The following is a 19,320-nucleotide window of genomic DNA, read 5'->3' on the forward strand; positions in this document are numbered from 1 at the left end:
CCCAGAGAAGCTGTGGCTGCCCCTGGATCCCTGGAAGTGTCCAAGGCCAGGTTGGCCAATTCCAGCAGCAGAATTCATCATTTTTTCCTTCATAATGAAGGACAAACTAAACCCAGAAAGCCTGACGGTGTCACTGAGGTGATGGTTTCTTCCTAACTGGTGGTGAGACATTTGGGATATGAGCATTGCCTTCACATTCCTGACTTTTCATGGGATGAGGGAACTGTTCAAGGGAGGTCCAAGTTAAATCATCCCCCTGGAATAAATCTGGGTGACAGAGATGCCTGAAGGAAACATCCAAACCATCTGAAAAGAAGGGAAGGAATTGTTGTCTGTGAGGGTGGGGAGGCCCTGTCCCAGGTTGCCCAGAGAAGCTGTGGCTGCCCCTGGATCCCTGGAAGTGTCCAAGGCCAAGTTGGACAATTCCAGCAGCAGAATTCATCAAATTTTCCCTCGCAGTGAAGAACAAACTAAACCCAGAAGGACTGATGGTCCAAAGTCCCTCTCCAGCCTTTTTGTGAGCCCCCTTTAGACCCTGGAAGGGGCTCCAAGGTCTCCCCAGAGCCTTCTCTTCTCCAGGTGAACCCCCCCCAGCTCTCCCAGTCTGGTTCCAAAGGGGAGTGAGTTTTCTGTCAACAGAAACAATTAGAATTTATGACTTTGCAGCCTCACGTGCAGCAAAAAGATACAAGACCCTGATAAGACAAACCTTTAATGTGAACTATGAGACAAGCATTTAATAAGAACTGTATCACAGCTGAAACATGGCTCTCAGCTTTCCCAGGATCACGTTTGCTGGGCAATGTTGATTTTATGCCCTTCTCTTTTTTGGGGAGGTTCAGTTCAGGTGAGGCCTGAGGCTTCTGTCGACCAGTCAGGAGGTGCCACCCAGACTGCTACAGAATGGAATCAACAGCAAAAAATATGCAAGAGAAATATTTCCAGAATCCCTGAGGTTGGAAAAGAGCTCCAAAGTCATCCAGTCCCCCCTGTGCCCCATCCCCACCTTGTCCCCCAGCCCAGAGCACTGAGTGCCACGGCCAGGCCTTCCTGGGACACCTCCAGGGCTGGGCACTCCAAACCTCCCTGGGCAGCCCCTGCCAAGGCCTCACCACCCTTTCCAGCAGGAAATTCCTCCTCCTGTCCAACCTGAGCCTCCCCTGGCACAGCCTGAGGCCGTTCCCTCTCCTCCTGTCCCTTGTTCCCTGGCAGCAGAGCCCGACCCCCCCCGGCTCCCCCCTCCTGTCAGGGGGTTGCAGAGCCAGAAGGTCCCCCCTGAGCCTCCTTTTCTCCAGGCTGAGCCCCCCCAGCTCCCTCAGCCCCTCCTGCTGCTCCAGCCCCTTCTCCAGCTCCATTCCTTTCCCTGGACATGCTCCATCCCCTCAATGAGGGGCCCAAAAACTGGACACAGCACTTGAGGAACCTCCCCAGTGCAAACAGTGAGTTAATGGCAGAGTTGTGCCCTTTAGGGATCAGACAGTGGGGAAAAGGGCCACATTTCTCCCCCTCCATCCATGTTTTGTGTGAGGCCATTCCCTCTCCTCCTGTCCCTTGTTCCCTGGGAGCAGAGCCCGACTCCCACCTGGCTCCACTCCTCAGCTTTTTGGTTTTAGGCAGATTTCTCAGTCCCCCCCTCTCTGGATCACGAGGCTGTTTTTAAACACGTGCAAAGTTCCTTTCAGAGGGAACAAACCCGGAAGCTGCACCTCAGGTGTGCACCAAATGTGCCCAAATTCCTGAGGGGTCCCTCCTACTGCACCAAATTTCTGGGACAAGCACAGTGTCTCCAAGGTGTCGCCAGACACTGCTGTGTATATCCAGCACAGCAAAAGCAGATCCAGTGATAAAAGGAGAGAGATTTTATTTTTTTTGGAAGCATGTGGAATTTTAGCCCTTTAGTGACTGGTTCTGTGTTTGTCACCCCAAGTCCCAGCCCGTTAATGCAGAAATGGGCAGTGGTGCCAAACATCTCTGTCTGTTTTATGAACTTGCTCTGGGTACAAGTGCTTTAGAGCAAAGAAGAGGGCAATCAATTCTTTTAATTAACTATATGTATCTATTTGTACAGATGGTTCAGGTCTTCTGGGTGACAGGTAGAGGCACAATTCCCTCTGGTCACAATCCAGGGATTGTGGGGAGCCACCAAGATGATCCCAGGGTTGGAGCCCCTCTGCTCTGGAGCCAGGCTGGGAGAGCTGGGGGGGTTCACCTGAAGAAGAGAAGGCTCCAGGGAGAGCTGAGAGCCCCTTGCAGGGCCTAAAGGGGCTCCAGGAGAGCTGGAGAGGGACCTGGGACAGGACACAGAGGGATGGAGGGACAGGACACAGAGGATGGCTGTAAGCTGGAGGACAGTAGGGTTAGAATTATGGAATCCCAGAATAGTTTGGGTTGGAAGGGACCTTAAAGCCCATCCAGTACCACCCCCTGCCATGGGCAGGGACCCCTTCCACTAGCCCAGGTTGCTCCACCCTGGCCTGGGACACTTCCAGGGATGGGGAGTCCACAACTTCTCTGGGCAACCTGTGCCAGGGCCTCCTCACCCTCACAGGGAAGGATTTATTCCATATGTCCCATCTAAACCTACTCTCTCTCAGTCTGAACCTGTTCCCTTTGCCCTGTCAGGGCAGTTCCTGATGAACATCCCTCTCCAGCTTCCCTGGAGCCCCTTCAGCCCCTGGAAGGTGCTCTGAGGTCTCCACACATCCTTCTCCTCTCCAGGCTGGACACCCCCAGCTCTCCCATCCTGTCTCCATAGGGGAGGTGCTTTGGTCCCATTATCCACCTCAAACACGTAGTTTTCTAAATTCCCTGCTCTGCCATTTCCTCAGGAGGCAAAATTCCCAAAAGACTTCGAGGAAAGGCATCCAGCTACTTGGAATTCGTGGTCACAGAGGAGAAACCTTTGTAGAACTGATACCTAAAATGCCTTTTCTCAGCCCTCAGGATTCACCTCCATGCAAACAGGGGGAGACGCCCCTTTGGAAAAGGATCGGGATGGTGAAAAGGATCCCAAGCTCCTGAACCCACAGAGGGCTTAAATTGTGTTTATAAATTTACATCCTCTGTGCTGTTCAGCCCCAGGAATAGTCAAATTTATAAATATTCCGTATTTGTTGTGGATTGAATAGGAGAAAGGAGGGGGAAGGTGCAGCCCTGGCTGGCACAGCACAGCTTCCCATGTGGAGATATCCAAGTTTCTCCCCCCAGCCTGTTCAGATCCTGCTGCCTGTGGCCCTGAGGGAGGTTTGGTTTTAATTTGGATCTCCCACCATGACGACTTTCTCTTCAAAGCATCCCCAGACATATTTTTGTTCTCTCCCATTTCCAGTTCTCATTAATAGTTCTTAACTTACAAAGCATCTCCCGTCCCTCTGAAAAAACTTTTTTTGGCAGCAGGACACAGAAACTCAGGCAAAGGAGCAGCAGAGAGGGGAAACATTCATTATTGATTTGTGATATGAGCCGTGGTGGGTTTAGAATAAAGACAGTTTGAATTGTTCAATATTCCCTTCATCAAACACAGAATTACCTCTCGAGTTCTCCCCAGATTGTAGCCGCTCAAACTTTGCCGAGGTTTCCAAACTGGTGGATGGGATTATTTGACAATTATTTCTCAGTTTTGTTTTTTTTTTTTAATTATTTTTTTTCCTGTAGGATATTTAGGGATACAGAGGAAAACAAAAGGAAAAAACCTTCTGGTATCAGAGGAGCAAAGCGAGTGATGTTTTCTTTTAACTTCAGACACTGATCCACTCGAGTTAAGAAAAGGTTTTTAGAGGCCCAAATCTCTTTAACAAGAGTTCCAGCAATCCCTTAAGAGCAGTGATGATCTGTAAGGAGATGCAGGGAGTTTAAAGAGGTGGAAACTGTGTCCTTTTATTGCTGGAGAAAGCCTCGTATTCCAGCTTGGGACATCATCCCGTCCTAATGGAAAGCACATGGAATCTGCAGCTGGGAGTTTTAGGCCAGTGCTTTGAAGGCCATGAAAAGCTTCCTATTGCTGGTTAAAATATTTACACTGGGCCCAACAAACCTGGTGTTCCCCAGGAATTGGTTTGCAGGGGGCTGTGCAGGCACAAAATGCAAAGGCAGCCCCGGGGAGGGGCTGGAGAGGTTGGATCTGGGGCTGGGAGGGGATCTGTGTGATGCCAAACTGCTCCTGGCCAAGGACACGGCAAGAGGGAAGGTGTGGAGTGGGATGAGAGGGACCAGTGGGATGAATTCGTGAGAGTCAGCACGAAGCTTGAGTGGAGCCCATCCACAGGATCCCAGAATCCTCAGGGTTGGGAGAGACCTCCAGGATCATCCAGTGCCACCCAGCACCACCACAATCACCCCTAATTCATGTCCCCAAGGGCCACATCGAGTCATCTCTGGGACACTCCCAGACACAGGGACTCCACCACCTCCCTGGGACACTTATTCCAAGGTTTGAACACTCCAACTCCTGGCCCTGCCCAGGACACCCCAACACTCCCCCCTGTCCCTCAGAGCATTGTCCAAACCCTCCTGGAGCTCTGGCAGCCTTGGGGCCGTGCCCACTGCCCTGGGGAGCCTGGGCAGTGCCCACCACCCTCTGGGGGAAGAACCTTGTCCTGAGATCCACCCTGAACCTTGTCCCAGCTCCAGCCCTTCCCTGGGTCCTGTCCCTGCTCCCAGCGAGCAGAGATCGGAGCTGCCCCTCAGGAGGCTGTTGAAGGCAGTGAGATGCTTAAATTATATTAATGTGAGTGAAAAAAACACCCCAATCACCTGGAGTTGTGTGTTTTGGTTGAAGGAAGATTCCAGCTACGTGAGGAACGACATCTCTGGAGGATGTTTGCAGCAACACAGGAGAGGGCAGCTGGTACCCAGAGCACACTGCAGTTCCTGGAGTGCAGAGGTCAGTCAGAATCCCAGAATCCTCGAATCCTCAGGGTTGGGAGAGACCTCCAGGATCACCCAGCACCACCACAATCACACCCAATCCATGGCCCCAAGGGACACATCCAGACACCTCTGGGACACTCCCAGACACAGGGACTTCATCCACCACCTCCCTGGGACACTTATTCCAAGGCCTGACCACTCCTGCAGGGAAAAAGTGTTTCTAATCTCTGATCTGAACCTTCCCTGGTGCAGTTTGAGGCCATTCCCTCTCCTCCTTTCCCTTGGACATGGCAGCAGAGCCTGAACCCCCTCCCTACCCCCTCCTGTCAGGGAGTTGGGGAGAGCAATGAGGTTCCCCCCTGAGTCCCCTCTCATGCCCCACTCATTTGGTATCTCCAACAGGGACTAGAAAGACCTGGAGGGAACCATCTCAGACCAGACTTGCACCTTTAAGGCCTTATTTCAGCCCAGTTGGGGCACCTGCAGCACATGTTTTCTGATGGGTTGTGTGTTCATCTTCTGGGGGAACGCTCTGGCCCGTGATGGTCCCAGTGCCCCAGCACAGCAGGTTCCCTCCCTTCCACCACCACCATGGCCCCAAACCATCTGCTGGCAGCTTTTACTGAGGGAAAAGAAGCCCCAGAGCCCATGTGGTGGCGAGGAATCGCTCCGAGGGGCTGTTTCCAGGAAAATGACTGTTCCTGGAGCTCTCTGCCGGCGTTGGAGCTGTTCTTTCTCTGCAGGGCCCTCGTGTTGAATGTTGGTCGTATCATCTGATCGCTGTGGTTGCAGATCCTGTGCTTTGTGGTTGTTCTGGGGGAGGCTCAGTAGCTCTGCACTGTGGATTCTGTGGTTTAACTGCATTATCTTCCTCGCTATCTCTTGTTGGCAGGCATTTTTTGCTGTAGCTCTTGCTCCTTTCCCTGCTCTTCTTCCCACCCCAAGTGGCACTGATGGAGTTTTGGGGGTGTCACTGTTACCTGAGGGAACGGCCTCAAAACGGGGAGAGTCTTAAACTGGATATTGGGGAAAAGTTCTTCCCAGAAAAGGTTGTCAGGTACTGGAAAAGGATGCCCAGGGAAGTCCTTGAGTCCCCATTCCTGGAGGGATTTAAAACACTTGTGGATGTGGCATTTGGGGGGTGGTTCAGTGGTGGCCTTGGCAGTGCTGGGTTGATGGTTGGACTCGATGATCTCAGAGGGCTTTTCCAACCCAAATCATTCAGTCATGGAATGGTTTGTGTTGGAAGAGACATTAAAGATCATCTCATTCCAGCCCCTGCCATGGGCAGGGACACCTTCCACCAGCCCAGGTTGCTCAGAGCTCCACCCAACCTGGCCTTGGACACTTCCAGGGATGGGGCAGCCACAACCAAGGGTCTGGAGACAGTGCCAGGGATGAGGTGGAGGACTGTGGAAAACTCTTGACTCTTGAGATGAACATTGACACCCTCAACCACTTCACTGGGGGGCTGCAAAGCTCACACAAGTGTCAGAGGAGCTTTGGCAAACAAAAACCAGGGGTTGTCTCTTTGCCATGTTCCAGGATCACAGAATCCTCAGAGTTGGGAGAGACCTTCAGGATCATCCAGTCCCACCCAGCACCACCACAATCACCCCTAATCCATGGCCCCAAGGGCCACATCCAGACACCTCTGGGACACTCCCAGACACAGGGACTCCACCACCTCCCTGGGACACTTATTCCAAGGCCACTCTTCCAGTGAAATTTTTATTCTAATCTCCAATCTGAGCCTCCCCTGGTGCAGTTTGAGGCCATTTCCTCTCCTCCTTTCCCTTGGGAATGGCAGCAGAGCCCGACCCCCCCTCCCTGCCCCCTCCTGTCAGGGAGTTGGGGAGAGCAATGAGGTCCCCCCTGAGCCTCCTCTTCTCCAGATAAACCCCCCCAGCTCCCTCAGCTGCTCCTCACAGGACATGTTCTCCAGCCCCTTCCCCAGCTCTGGACATGCTAAACCCAAGTCTACCCTCATTGATCCCTTTGGGCTGGATTCTGGACCCTTGACTGAACTCTTTATTTCCTCCCTCAGACCTGGTTCTGTTTTGGAGGTTGGATACTCTCTGAAGACACCAGTGAAGCTGAAAGGACACTTTAAAAAGCACCTGAGAGATGTTGAAGTAAAACTCTTCAGTAGGCAGAGCTTTTTAGAGCCGGGTTTAGAACCAGGAACACTTGATTCATGATTTTACCACTCAATTTAACTAATGAAGAGGAACCCCCACACAGCCAGTTTTTGAGGGGGGGGGAAGAGTTCTCCTTAAGAGGTGTAACTTTGCTTCCTACAGTCCAGAGACTGTAAATCTTCTGGGAAAGAAAGTTCTGCAGAGAGCTCAGCACAGCAAATCCTCCATTCTGCTGTGGGTGCTGCCACACAAACACCAAACCAGCAGAGCAAGGGGTGGCAGAGCCTCCCTCCTCTTTTTGTGGCACCCCCAGAGGTGACAGAGGAGAAGGGTGGCAAGAAAAGGCTTTGTTGAACTGCAAGTTTTATATAAAACCCACCTGCCGTGGATTTGATCTCCTGAAGCCTCAGGAGTTGGATCTCTCCATTTGTGGTGACAGAGGTGCCACCTGGTTTTGCATTTTGATTTTTTTTTCAGCTTCACCCATCAACAAGGAACCAGAGTGCAGTTTAATTGCAGATTTGCATTTCAGAAAGGGATCTTTGCAAGCCTCTCCAGGCGTGCATGGAGTGTAACTTTTGCTGCCTCTGCCACATCAAAGCCTTCCCTCAGCACTTGCTCCTCTCAGCTCAGCAATTGCACTTTGTCACTGGCTCTTCACGAGTCAAACAATGCTCTTATTTTGTTTTTTGCAGGAGGTGGGATAATTATCTCAGCTCCCAGGTGTGTGGAGTGAACTTTCCTAGGCCCCACAGCACCGAGGTAAAACAGCTGAAGTCGTTTAAGGCTTTTTTTGCTGTCTCACTGCCAAAAAATTGGCTTCCCAGCTCCTTGGCACGAGGATCCAGCTTGGCAAAACACTTCTGTGCATGTTTAACTTTGGCATCAGGAGCCATCCCTGTCGATTTGGAAGGGTTTCCTCAGTGTCCTCAGCACCATCACACACAGCCTTGCTTGAATCAGTCCCAGAAGTGTTTGGACAATGCTGTCAGGCACAGGGTGTGACTTTTGGGGGTGTCCTGTGCAGGGCTTAGGGTTGGATTTGCTGATCCTTGTGGGTCCCTTCCAGCTCCTCATATTCTGGGATTCTGTGGGTTGTAGAATCGCAGAGTCTGGAATGGTTTGGGTTGGAAGGGATCTTAAAGATCACCCAGATCCAATCTCCTCTTGTGAGCAGGGACACAATCCCAGGTTGCTCCAAGTGTCCAGCCTGGCCTTGGACACTTCCAGGGATCCAGGGGCAGCCACAGCTTCTCTGGGAAACATTTTCAAGGGCCTCTCCACCCTCACAGGGAAGGATTTCTTCCCAATATCCCATCTAACCCTGCCCTCCTTCAGCTTAAGGCCATTCCCCCTTGTCCTGTCCCTCCATGCCCTTGTCCAAAGTCCCTCTCCAACCTTCTTCTATCTCTAGGCACTGGATCCTGGGTCCTGGAAGTGTCCAAGGCCAGGTTGGACAGAGCTTGGAGCAACCTGGGCTGGTGGAAGGCGTCCCTGCCCATGGCAGGGGGTTGGATCCAGATGATTTTTAAGGCCCCTTCTAACCCAAACCATTCCATGATTCCATGAGCCACAAGGACAGCCAAGACCAGCTCCACAGTTGTTCCCTACCCAGGCAATGTTTAGTTTTATTTCTCTCCAGTATCATTCCTGTTTTATCCAAATAATCAAACGAAGACACACATTTCCAAACTGGAGCGTTGCACTTCCCAATCCCTGTATTTTTTTTGCTAAGGGAGTGGGAAAATCCCCTCTCCTCATAATTTATCCACGTTCACATGACCACGTGCAGTTTCCTGGAAGTATTTGCACAGGGTGATGTTCCTCAGGGATGTCAGTCTGGGATATCAGCCTGGCTGTTGACAGGCCCTGCTAAGCCACCAGCCAGGAAATGGAGCTGTCATCAGCCACCAAGCCACAGCAGGTCTCCAGGAGGCCACAAAACCTTTGGAATGTTGATTATCCACCCGTGGATGCAGCCACGGCCCAGCCTGCCCTTTCCCTGAGGATGTTTGCAGGACTCAGAGCCCAGGGGTGTTCCCTGAGCCCTCTGCTGTTCCTGCTGCTTGCTCAGCTCCCTGTTGTGCTTCCAGCCCTGTTCCCAACCCCTGCCTTGCATGGCAGAGCCCCAGCTGGCTCATTGCTGGCCTTGCTCTCCCTCTACTTCCAGCCATTTCCTGCCTCCCAGCTCCTTCCCCTGTCCTCAGCTGCCTCCTCCATCCTCAGGAAGACCCCTCATTCCCTCACAGGCTTCCAGGAGCTCCAGAAATGCACAGAACCCATCCCTGCTCCCTATAAATCTTCGGGATGAAACCAGAGCAAACCCCAGCACAAACCAGGGAACATTTCCTGGTGGCCAAGGTGGTCCTGCCACCCTTCCTGCAGGTGCTGCCAGTCCCACCCCGGGGATGGTGGCACTTCTCAGAGGCACCTCATCATTTGAGAAGGGTCACGGTGCTGGATTACTGAAAACCTCCTTTAAACACCTCGGGAGGTGCCAAACTGCAGCAGCTGGTGGCTCCTTCAGGCCAAGGAAAACAAGCAGAGTGACAGAGGAACAATATTTTCAAAGTCTAATCTGTTCTGTCTCTGAAAGGAGTGCTGATGGACGGGGTGATGGTGCAAGGCCTCACTTTTGTCCCAGTTCTCAAGCGTTCACCACTTGAAAAACACAAAGGGGGGGAAAAAAAAAGAGCTGCTTTGCCACCAAACTATTTTTGAAACCCGAGCCTGAACTCCGAGGGCAGATTGTCTGTGTTTGTTTTAGAGAGTTGGAAATAGTGTGAAGAGTTACAGATACAGAAAAAAAAAAAAAGAGTTCTGTCCTGATTGATTTGACTGAAAAAGGGATCATTTATTCAGGTTTCAAGTTAGGAAGAGTTCAAGTGTATATTTAAATCCACCTTGAGTCAGGACAACACTGAAAGTCACGATTACCTGGACATGAATTGGGGTTAAACCCACACTAATGATTTTTATCTTCTGCTTCTGCACAATCCATGGACATCCCAGATGGGATGTTGGGAAGGAATTCTTGGCTGTGAGGGTGGAGAGGCCCTGGCACAGGTCGGCCAGAGAAGCCTCTGGATCCCTGGAAGTGTCCAAGGCCAGGTTGGATAAACTTGGAGCAACCTGGGCTAGTGGAAGGTGTCCCTGCCCATGGCAGGGGGAAACAGGAGGATTTTAATGCCCCTTCCCACTCAAACCATTCCATGATCTTGACCATGGACAAAATAACCCAAACATTATTTTTTTTTAACACACTTTTACCACGGTCTAGAAGTTTATTTCAGGTAACAAACCACTGCCACGATGCTCCAAGAGTTGTTTTTCTCACAAGTCGCACACAGGAAGTTTCCCCATCGCCCTTCACAAACACAGAACAAGAAAACATGGACGTTATTTTAACAAGCTCCTGGGAAAACTTAAAATAAAGCTGAGATGGGGCCAGGTGGACCCAAAGAAAGTGCTTAGTCTGGATGCTCAGCTGAGAGCCAAGAGCCAAGCAAGTTGTTTCCCTCTCTGGTGACTCAGAGGGCTGGCGGTGACATGGGGGACGTCACGTACAGAAATGCTGAATAAACAGCCTCAGAGCAAAGCCTTCCCAGCCACTTCCTGGGCTGGAATTCCCCCAAGTGGCACCAGAGGATGTGACAGGCCTGGGCTGTGTCCCAGCTGCTGCTCCACAGCCCCCGGAGAACAGCCAGGGAAGTGGGGGAAGCACCAGCACCGTGCGAGGAGGAGCCGGGGAGAAGCTCCCGTGGGTGTTCCCAGGGTTATCCCTCGGGAATAAACACAGGATTTGGGGGGATTGTGTTGTAAATCCGGGCCTAAGGTGTCACTAAGTTTGGTTTTAGCAGAGAAGGGAATAGGAATGGGGTGGAAAACATGTCCTGTGAGGAGCAGCTGAGGGAGCTGGGGGGGTTTATCTGGAGAAGAGGAGGCTCAGGGGGGACCTCATTGCTCTCCCCAACTCCCTGACAGGAGGGGGCAGGGAGGGGAGTCGGGATCTGCTGCCATTCCCAAGGGAAAGGAGGAGAGGAAATGGCCTTAAATTGCACCAGAAAAGGTTCAGATGAGAGATCAGAAACACTTTTTCCCTGCAGGAGTGGTCAGGCCTTGGAATAAGTGTCCCAGGGAGGTGGTGGAGTCCCTGTGTCTGGGAGTGTTCCAGAGGTGTCTGGATGTGGCCCTTGGGGACATGGATTGGGGGTGATTGTGGTGGTGCTGGGTGAGGTGGGACTGGATGATCTTGAAGGTCTCTCCCAACCCTGAGGATTCTGGAATTCTGAGTGACCTCTACACTTTAGAACTGCAGTGTGCTCTTCACTGTGCTCTGGGTACCAGCTGCCCTCTCCTGTGTTGCTGCAAACACCCTCCAGAGATGTCGTTCCTCACGTAGCTGGAATCTTCCTTCAACCAAAACACACAACTCCAGGTGATTGGGGTGGTTTTTTCATTCACATTAATATAATTTAAACATCTCACTGCCTTCAACAGCCTCCCGAGGGGCAGCTCCGACCTCTGGGAGCAGGGACAGGAGCCAGGGAAGGGCTGGAGCTGGGACAGGGCAGGCTCAGGGGGGATCTCAGGACAAGGTTCTTCCCCCAGAGGGTGGTGGGCACTGCCCAGGCTCCCCAGGGCAGTGGGCACGGCCCCAAGGCTGCCAGAGCTCCAGGAGGGTTTGGACAATGCTCTGAGGGACAGGGGGGAGTGTTGGGGTGTCCTGGGCAGGGCCAGGGCTTGGACTGGATGATCCTTGTGGGTCCCTCCCAGCTCAGGATATTCTGTGATTCTGTGATTCAGGAACAAGTGAAGACTTGAAAAATGTCTTTAATTTTCGAAATATCTACTTTGGTGCCCACAGATTTTGACAACAAGGGTTTCCACTTCTAATTTTTCTAGAAGAGACACTTCCTCATTGTGTTCCTTAGAAAAGTACATTCATTACTCACTGGGCATCCCCCTTTTCTGGAGCTGTTACAAAGAATAATCCCCCCCCTCCATCTCTGGATTTTCTATGATATCAACCCTCTTCCTCATTTTTCTAAGCCCCTTATAGGCCTTGGAAGGGGCTCTAAGGTCTCCCCAAAGCCTTTTCTTCTCCAGGCTGAACAGCTCCAGGTTTCTCAGTCTGTTTTCCCAGGAGAGGGCCATGCAGGAAAAATAAAATGTCACTTTTTCTCTGGGAAAAAAAAAAAAAAAAGAAATGCAAGAGGTTTTCTCTATTCTGGAATCACATGAAGGGTTTTCCTGCTTGAAGAAGCAGCTACAACCTTACAGGATCCCCCCCACCAGAAGGGAGGAGACCACCCCTAATCTTTTTGATGTCTCTTCTCCATTTGCCAGTTCCCTTTTCTTCAGAATTTCCCTCTCTTTAAATTTTTGGCTTCCTGGTGACATTTCTGTTCTCCAGACCTGCCTCCCCTGCAGGACACTCTCTCCTTCCCTTGGTCTTCAGAGAATTATATTTGTCCAAATCCCTCTCCCAGACCCCCCAAACTGACCCACACATCCCATTTATTGTTTTTCAGGGTGATTTTTCCCCACCATTTTGCTGGAAAATGCACAAATCAGTCATTGGGTATCTTTGGAAAAGAGCAAGGATAACAAAATCAAGCAGAAAAACAATAAATATAAGAAATCTAGAGGAAGAGAAGAAGACACTTGACTTAACTTGATATTTACCCTTAATAGGACACATATTAAAATGTGTTAAGTTATTATTTTATTACATTTTTAAATTTATTAAATTATTACATTTATTATATTATTAAATTTATTAAATTATTAAAATTTATGAAGCCACTCTTTCCCTGTCTCGCTGTTACTCAAACCACAGGTAGAAAGAGAGAGAAATGAAAACCAAAAGTAAAATAAAATGTTGCCAAACGTAATTCCCAGGAGTTTTAGGAATTTTTTACCTTGGGATACTAAAGAAAAGGAAAGAATTCCACACATCTGGGGACGACTGCAGGAGCAAGGACGTGGATTTCCCTGCAAGAAGCACCAGGGAGAACACACAGATATTCATCCCCCCCCAGCTCTGGAGGTCTGGGGGAGTCAGGAGGGTCATCCCAGCTGGAAAATATCCTTCAGCCAAAGGATTCCCTGGGATGCCGGGGATCCACAGCATTCCTGGAAGCTCCAGGGTTTGGAGCTGGGATCCCAGGACCAGATGGGTAAAATCCCATGTAACCAGGCAGCTCCCTAGTGGCTCTTTTGGATTTTCCAAGTTAAGCTCAGCACTAACCTGAGCTTGGTTTTTCCTCCAGATCTGTTTTTTCTTTTCCTGGTGCTATCAAGCTTAAATTATTGGGCTCATTCCACCCCCTCCTGCTCGTGTCACATCCCTGCAGAGGATCCTTCCCATGCAAACAGGGCTCCAGCATTTTCTGGGAGAGCAGGACATGCCTCTGGCAGGTGTGGAAAAGGTTTTTGGGCCACGTGAATGAAGCCAAATTGCAGAAAAATCCAAAGTATAAAACTGCTGGTACCTCCTGGCACCACAGGAGATAAACACCCCCTTTTGGATTTCTTTAATTAAGAGTTTTTATTGAGTTTATGAAACCCCTTCACTTTGGAAACCAGTCTCCAAATAAAACCAATTATAAATATTTATAAAACAATTTATTTGGTGGGGTTTTTTTTTTTGAACTCGTGAAATCTGCTGCTGTATTTAGTGCAGCTTCAGTAGGTCTCATTTAATTATTTTAATTTTTATATTTTTCCTCCAGATATTTAGGATTCTTGGGTCTGGCTGAAGATTAGAGGGAAACTACACCAGAGACACAGCTCAGGGAGTTGGGGGGGGACAGGGAGGAGGAGTAAAATAACTTCTCTAGTGAGACTCCCTTGCCTTGTTTCAGGCTTTTAGGAGCCCTCTGGTTCCTTGCTCCACTTTCATCCTTTGCATCCTTAATATTTGGTATATCCACAGGTATGTTTATGTCTCAAAAACACCCAAACAGAAAAGGAAAACGCCCAAACAGTTTTCACCCCAAACAAACTTTTCATCCCAAACACGCCAGGCCGAGGTTTTGGTGTTGGGGTTTTAAAATCCAGAACTCCACGAAGTTTTGAGGGGAATTCTGAGATGGATTTCTCACACACTCCCCCTGCCACACACGGGCAGGGCCTAATTTCCACCTTCCCCCCTAAGAAAATGATCTTAAAATGCCCCTTAAATCCTGAGATGTTCCGGGTTCCGCCACAACCCTCACGGATCCCACCTTGGGACACAATTCCCGAAGTTTGGTGGCCGTTCAGCAGGGAAAAGAGCTCCGATGAGCTCGGTTAATTGGCCAAAAATAAAAGTGCAAACTGATTTTTTTTGGGCATTGTACCCAGCCAGGTTTAGTAAGTGTATAACAAATATGTGTTATGTTCGAAAGAGTAGACTTGGAGGCGCCAGCAGTGAAACATTATCCTCCTCAGACAAAGTCTCAGACAAAGATCTTTATCTCCCAATGATATATGGGATATATTTTTGAGATGACTCCACATAATACCTTTATTATTGTTGAAGTTTAACAACTTAAAAGAGGCGGTGTGTGTGTGGGGGGAAAAATTTCATATTTGTCCTTTGTTACTCGCCCCCCCCCCCCCCCCCAAATATGGGCAGGAAAGTTCCGCCGGGGTTGGGTTTGTAAAGAAAAAACACAATTAGGTGAAATAGCACCAATATTTATGGTGTTGAGGGGGGAATTAAGAAGCAACTGGAGGATTGAAGAGCCAAAACTGCTCTGGGTTGCAGGCTGTTCATGCAACTGCCCTGAAAAGAGAACAATTGCTCTGTGTGTCCTCAGGTTTGTCCATGAGGGAGTCAGGACTCCGTGTCTGGCAAAGATGTGAAATCCAGATTAAACTGAAAATAGCTTGACATCGTTAATCACAGGCCCAAAGCTGATGAAGATCAATTTTCAGGAAGCTCAGAAGTGTCTCAGAACATTGTTTGTGCTCCAGTGGCAGGAAGAGAAACCAGTTTGAAAGCGAGATAAGGGTTGTGTTCCTGGCAGGGAAAGGAGCCCTTCAGGCTTTGCCTTGGAGTTTTCCAGTTCTTTGGGAGCTTGAGGATGGGCAAACTTGCAGGGAATGTTCAGATGAGATATTTGAATTATTTGTTTCAGTGAAAGAAGGTCAGGCCCTGGAATAAGTGTGCCAGGGGGGTGGTGGAGTCGCTGCCTCTGGAAGTTTTCCAAAGGTGTCTGGGTGTGGCCTTTGGGGACATGGATTCGGGGTGATTGTGGTGGGACTGGATGATCCTGAGGGTCTCTTCCAGCCTTGGTGATTCTGGGATTCTCACACTCCGCACCTCAATGTCCTTTCTGAAGTGAGGGGCCCACGATCAAACACAGAATTTGAGGTGAGAGACCTCATGGAGACCTTGGAAACCTCCTCCCCTCCCCTGCACGGGGGGGGGGGGGGGGGGGTGACCTTGTAGGTCACTCTGGTGTAACAAAATAACCCCAAAAGACACCTATGAAAAAGGGGTTCTTCAGCTTTAAAACAACATTTAGGCTTCCCTGGGCTAAACAGAGCAGAGGGAGGCAAAAAAACTTCATAGGTGGCCTGGCCAGACCCAAAGCACTGCCTGGCAGAGTGCCAAGCTGGCAGGTCCAGGCAGGGCTCCTCTGGAATGGCAGAGCCAGGAGCCCCAGGCCAGGTCCATCCTTGATTCCTCACCCATTTCCAGTGGTAACAGTGGCTGGAAAAGCCACTGGGACCCTTCTGGGGGTGGGTGGCAGAGACAAGTGAGATGGGACGGCTCCAAAAGCTGTTTGTTACCTCCCACTGGGGTTTTGCAGCCCTTAAAAATCCATGGATTGAGGATGCACGTGGCTTGGGGGGCCATGGGCACTGCCAGGTGATGGGATGCCAGGTGCTCCTCTCCCTTCTCCCTGTGGTAAATCCCTTTGGTCACGCCCAGCTCTCCTTTGCAAAGACACCGAAATGTTTAACCCCAAATTTCACGGGTCACGAAGCCCAGTGTGAAACGGGGAACAAACTGAGCTGACAGCCCAGATTTGAGCCTCAAGTCTCCGTGCAGACACTGGAAACAGCTCCCAAAAACTCAGCATTCCCCCGTTTTCTGCAGCAAAACCTCCCACTCTTCAGTGCACAGTTCTGAGAAGTGTCAAAAACTGGTGTCCAAGTCACCTGGGAGGGAGGGCAGGGAGGGTGAGGATGTTCCTCAGGTACCTCTTTGTCCCACTGTCATTAAAATTGGTCCAAACAGGGAAAGAAATGCTGGGGAGCTCTGGCGTGGGAATGGTGGAACCCTGAATGAGGAGATGCTGAGCAGCAACTTGTGCAAGGAGGAAAATCTCACAGGAAAAAATTCCTGGGATCCAACAGCAGCAGAGAGTCTGCCAGGGTGTCCCAGGGGCTGACAGGGGACTGGGATGAGCAGGAGGTGACAACAACACAGCTGGAAAGCTTTGTGTTCGCTTTCCCTCAGCCTGGGGCCTCCCTTTGGGGGAGGAACTGAGGCAAAGAGACTCCCCCAAAATGTGGTGCCGGGAAGAGGGAGCTGGAGGTGCTCAGGAATCGGAATACAGCCATCCCCAGGCCACCAGTTCAACCAGGCAGGGCTTTGCACCAGGCAGCACAGCAGGAGCAGGAGAGGACAGTGGCCTGGCCTTTTGTGTTCAAGGTGACAAATATATTTCATAGGAATGCCCTTCCTTTCCTGGGATCTGAAGGACTTGGGCAGTTCTCCCCAGTCCCCAGCCACTGGTGAGGTTCCTGGTGGGCCCTGAGGTGCACAAATACTGCATTTGCAAGGATGGAAGCAAACCAAAGAGGCTGGAGCTGGCCTTGATGAAACATGCCTTCTTTTTTTGCCATTCCATGAGGAAAAGGCTTTGATCCTTCTCCTGATAATCAGCTGGATCTTGCTGTGTTTTTTGAAGTCCAGTTCCACGTGACTCAACTGGAAGAGTGGTGGAATGCAAGCTCTGCTTCCCCAGGGTCACACCTTACCAGGTGGACATCTCCAGCACCAAACACAAGGAATTGGTCTTTCCTTGAGAATTCTGGTCCCTCGACATTGCTGGAAAACACCATTTTACCTTCTGGGAATCTGATTCCACGAACCTCTCTCCCTCTCTGCCCCATCCCTCTCAAACTGCGCTGACCAGGGAGATGAGGGACAATCCCTGGTCACTCTGAGATGACTTATTTGGTGCAGGAGCATCCAAAGAACCTGGGAAGTGGCAGGAACAGCTGGTGGTTGGCTCAGTTTTCTGCTTAATTACACAAGGCTTAATTACACGAGGAGGCACTGGCAGGTGGCGCAGCTGCTCGAAGGTGGTGCCACTGCTGGTTACTCATCCCTCCTCCTGGGAGGAAGGTCATGTCTTCCCAGGACCATCATGGAAGGGGCCAGGAACACGAAGAGCACGAGTTCTGCCAACACAGACCAGCAGTGGCACGAAAAAAACCTCCCCCAGAGCTGAGGAGCAAAGAGCTTCCACCTGAGAGAGGAAAACGGGCTGTGCAGGGAGATGTGATGCCAACATGACATAACTTTGGCTGCTCCAGTGATGTCAGGCTCCTCAGCTTTCATCCCTGACCTGACAAAGCCATCAGAATTCCCTGAATACCTGGGGAGTGCTTTCAGGGTCAAGTTCTGACACGTTACCCCGCGGAGCCTGGGACTTGCTTCACACGGTTCAGCAGGAGAAAAGGGCTTTCCAGAGGGCAGGGGTTGGATTTTGCAGCCCCAGTCCAGTTCTGGGCCCTCATGGAAGAGAGACCTGGAGGGGCTGGAGCGTGTGCAGGGAAGGGAATGGAGCTGGGAAGGGTCTGGAGCAGAAGGAGGGGCTGAGGGAGCTGGGGGGGCTCAGTCTGGAGAAAAGGAGGCTCAGGGGGGACCTTCTGGCTCTGCAACCCCCTGACAGGAGGGGGGAGCCAGGGGGGGTCGGGCTCTGCTGCCAGGGAACAAGGGACAGGAGGAGAGGGAACGGCCTCCAGCTGTGCCAGGGGAGGCTCAGGTTGGGCATCAGAAGGATTTTCTTCATCTTCACCCCTGAAAGGATTTGCCTGTGAAAAGGGATATTAGAGCTCTCCTGGAGCACCTGGAGAGGGAACAACACACAGGAAAAGAACAGGACTTTATCAAAGGATGATGTTGATATTGGGAGAAATGGAATTATATTGGCCACAGGTGGATTTAGGTGGGAAACCATGGAAGATTCCCAGCCTTCTGAGGCCTGAGGCTGTGGCACAGAATTCCAGGAGGAGCAGGAGGGTGACCAGGTGTGGAAAGGTTTAATTTGAAGAGGCTCAGGGGGGACCTTCTGGCTCTGCAACCCCCTGACAGGAGGGGGGAGCCGGGGGGGGTCGGGCTCTGCTGCCAGGGAACAAGGGACAGGAGGAGAGGGAACGGCCTCCAGCTGTGCCAGGGGAGGCTCAAGTGGACAGGAGGAGGAATTTCCTGCTGGAAAGGGTGGTCAGGCCTTGGCAGGGGCTGCCCAGGGAGGTTTGGAGTGCCCATCCCTGGAGGTGTCCCAGGAAGGCCTGGCCGTGGCACTCAGTGCTCTGGGCTGGGGGACAAGGTGGGGATGGGGCACAGGGGGGACTGGGTGACCTTGGAGCTCTTTTCCAACCTCAGTGATTCTGGGAGAAGCTCTGGGGAAACTCAACAAAACCACATCCCTGCCTTTCCAGCTGATCAGACTCCCACCTGGGGGTGGGTTTCCAGTCTCATCTCCACATTTTTCTGTCACAGGTGAGGGGAAAACTGTCCTGAAAAATGGAGTGAGCCCTCCCTGGAAGCCCAGGACATGGTCCTTCAAGCACCTGTGCACACAACAGGAGTGAAGTATTCCTGGGATACCTCGGCCTCCAAACCTAAACTGGTTTCTTTTCTCATGTTTACCCGGAGTAGGCACAGACAAGACAAAGGACCTTCTATTTTGAACATCTTTCCTGTTTTGAAGACCACTTCCATGCTCCAAACATCACAGGGGTTTCCAGTGCAGCTTCCCAAGGAAGAGCTTTGAAAGCTCCAGAGTTGTCCGAGGGTCCTGGAGGCCAGAGGGAGCAGCAGTGCTGGGCATCCCAGAGACAAAATTCCCAACTCTTCCCACAAACAGTGCTGAGAAGGGAGGTTAAGAGGAGAGACAATCCCTCCCCAGCCCCAGAGCACACCCTGCTCCCCATCCCAAGCCCTGGGGTGGCTCCTCAGCCTTCCAAGGAACTCAGGACTGGTTTTTAACCGTGGCTGTTGCCCCGTGTGTCCTCTGGGATTGTGCTGGAACTGCCAATTTGAATCACTTTAAGCTCTCACAGTTATTTTACCAGT

The 19,320-nt window shown here is 51.1% G+C and overlaps 1 long non-coding RNA gene across 1 annotated transcript in view; it reads left to right on the plus strand.

Moving 5' to 3' along the window:
* LOC127472706 (uncharacterized) overlaps positions 1-19,320 on the plus strand; it is a 198,655-nt gene that overhangs the window by 34,343 nt on the left and 144,992 nt on the right. The gene's annotated exons all lie outside the window — the stretch shown is intronic.

Source organism: Manacus candei, unplaced genomic scaffold, assembly GCF_025592945.1.
Source record: "Manacus candei isolate 608988 ecotype Guabito, Panama unplaced genomic scaffold, ASM2559294v1 h1tg000031l, whole genome shotgun sequence".
Lineage (NCBI taxonomy): Eukaryota > Metazoa > Chordata > Aves > Passeriformes > Pipridae > Manacus > Manacus candei.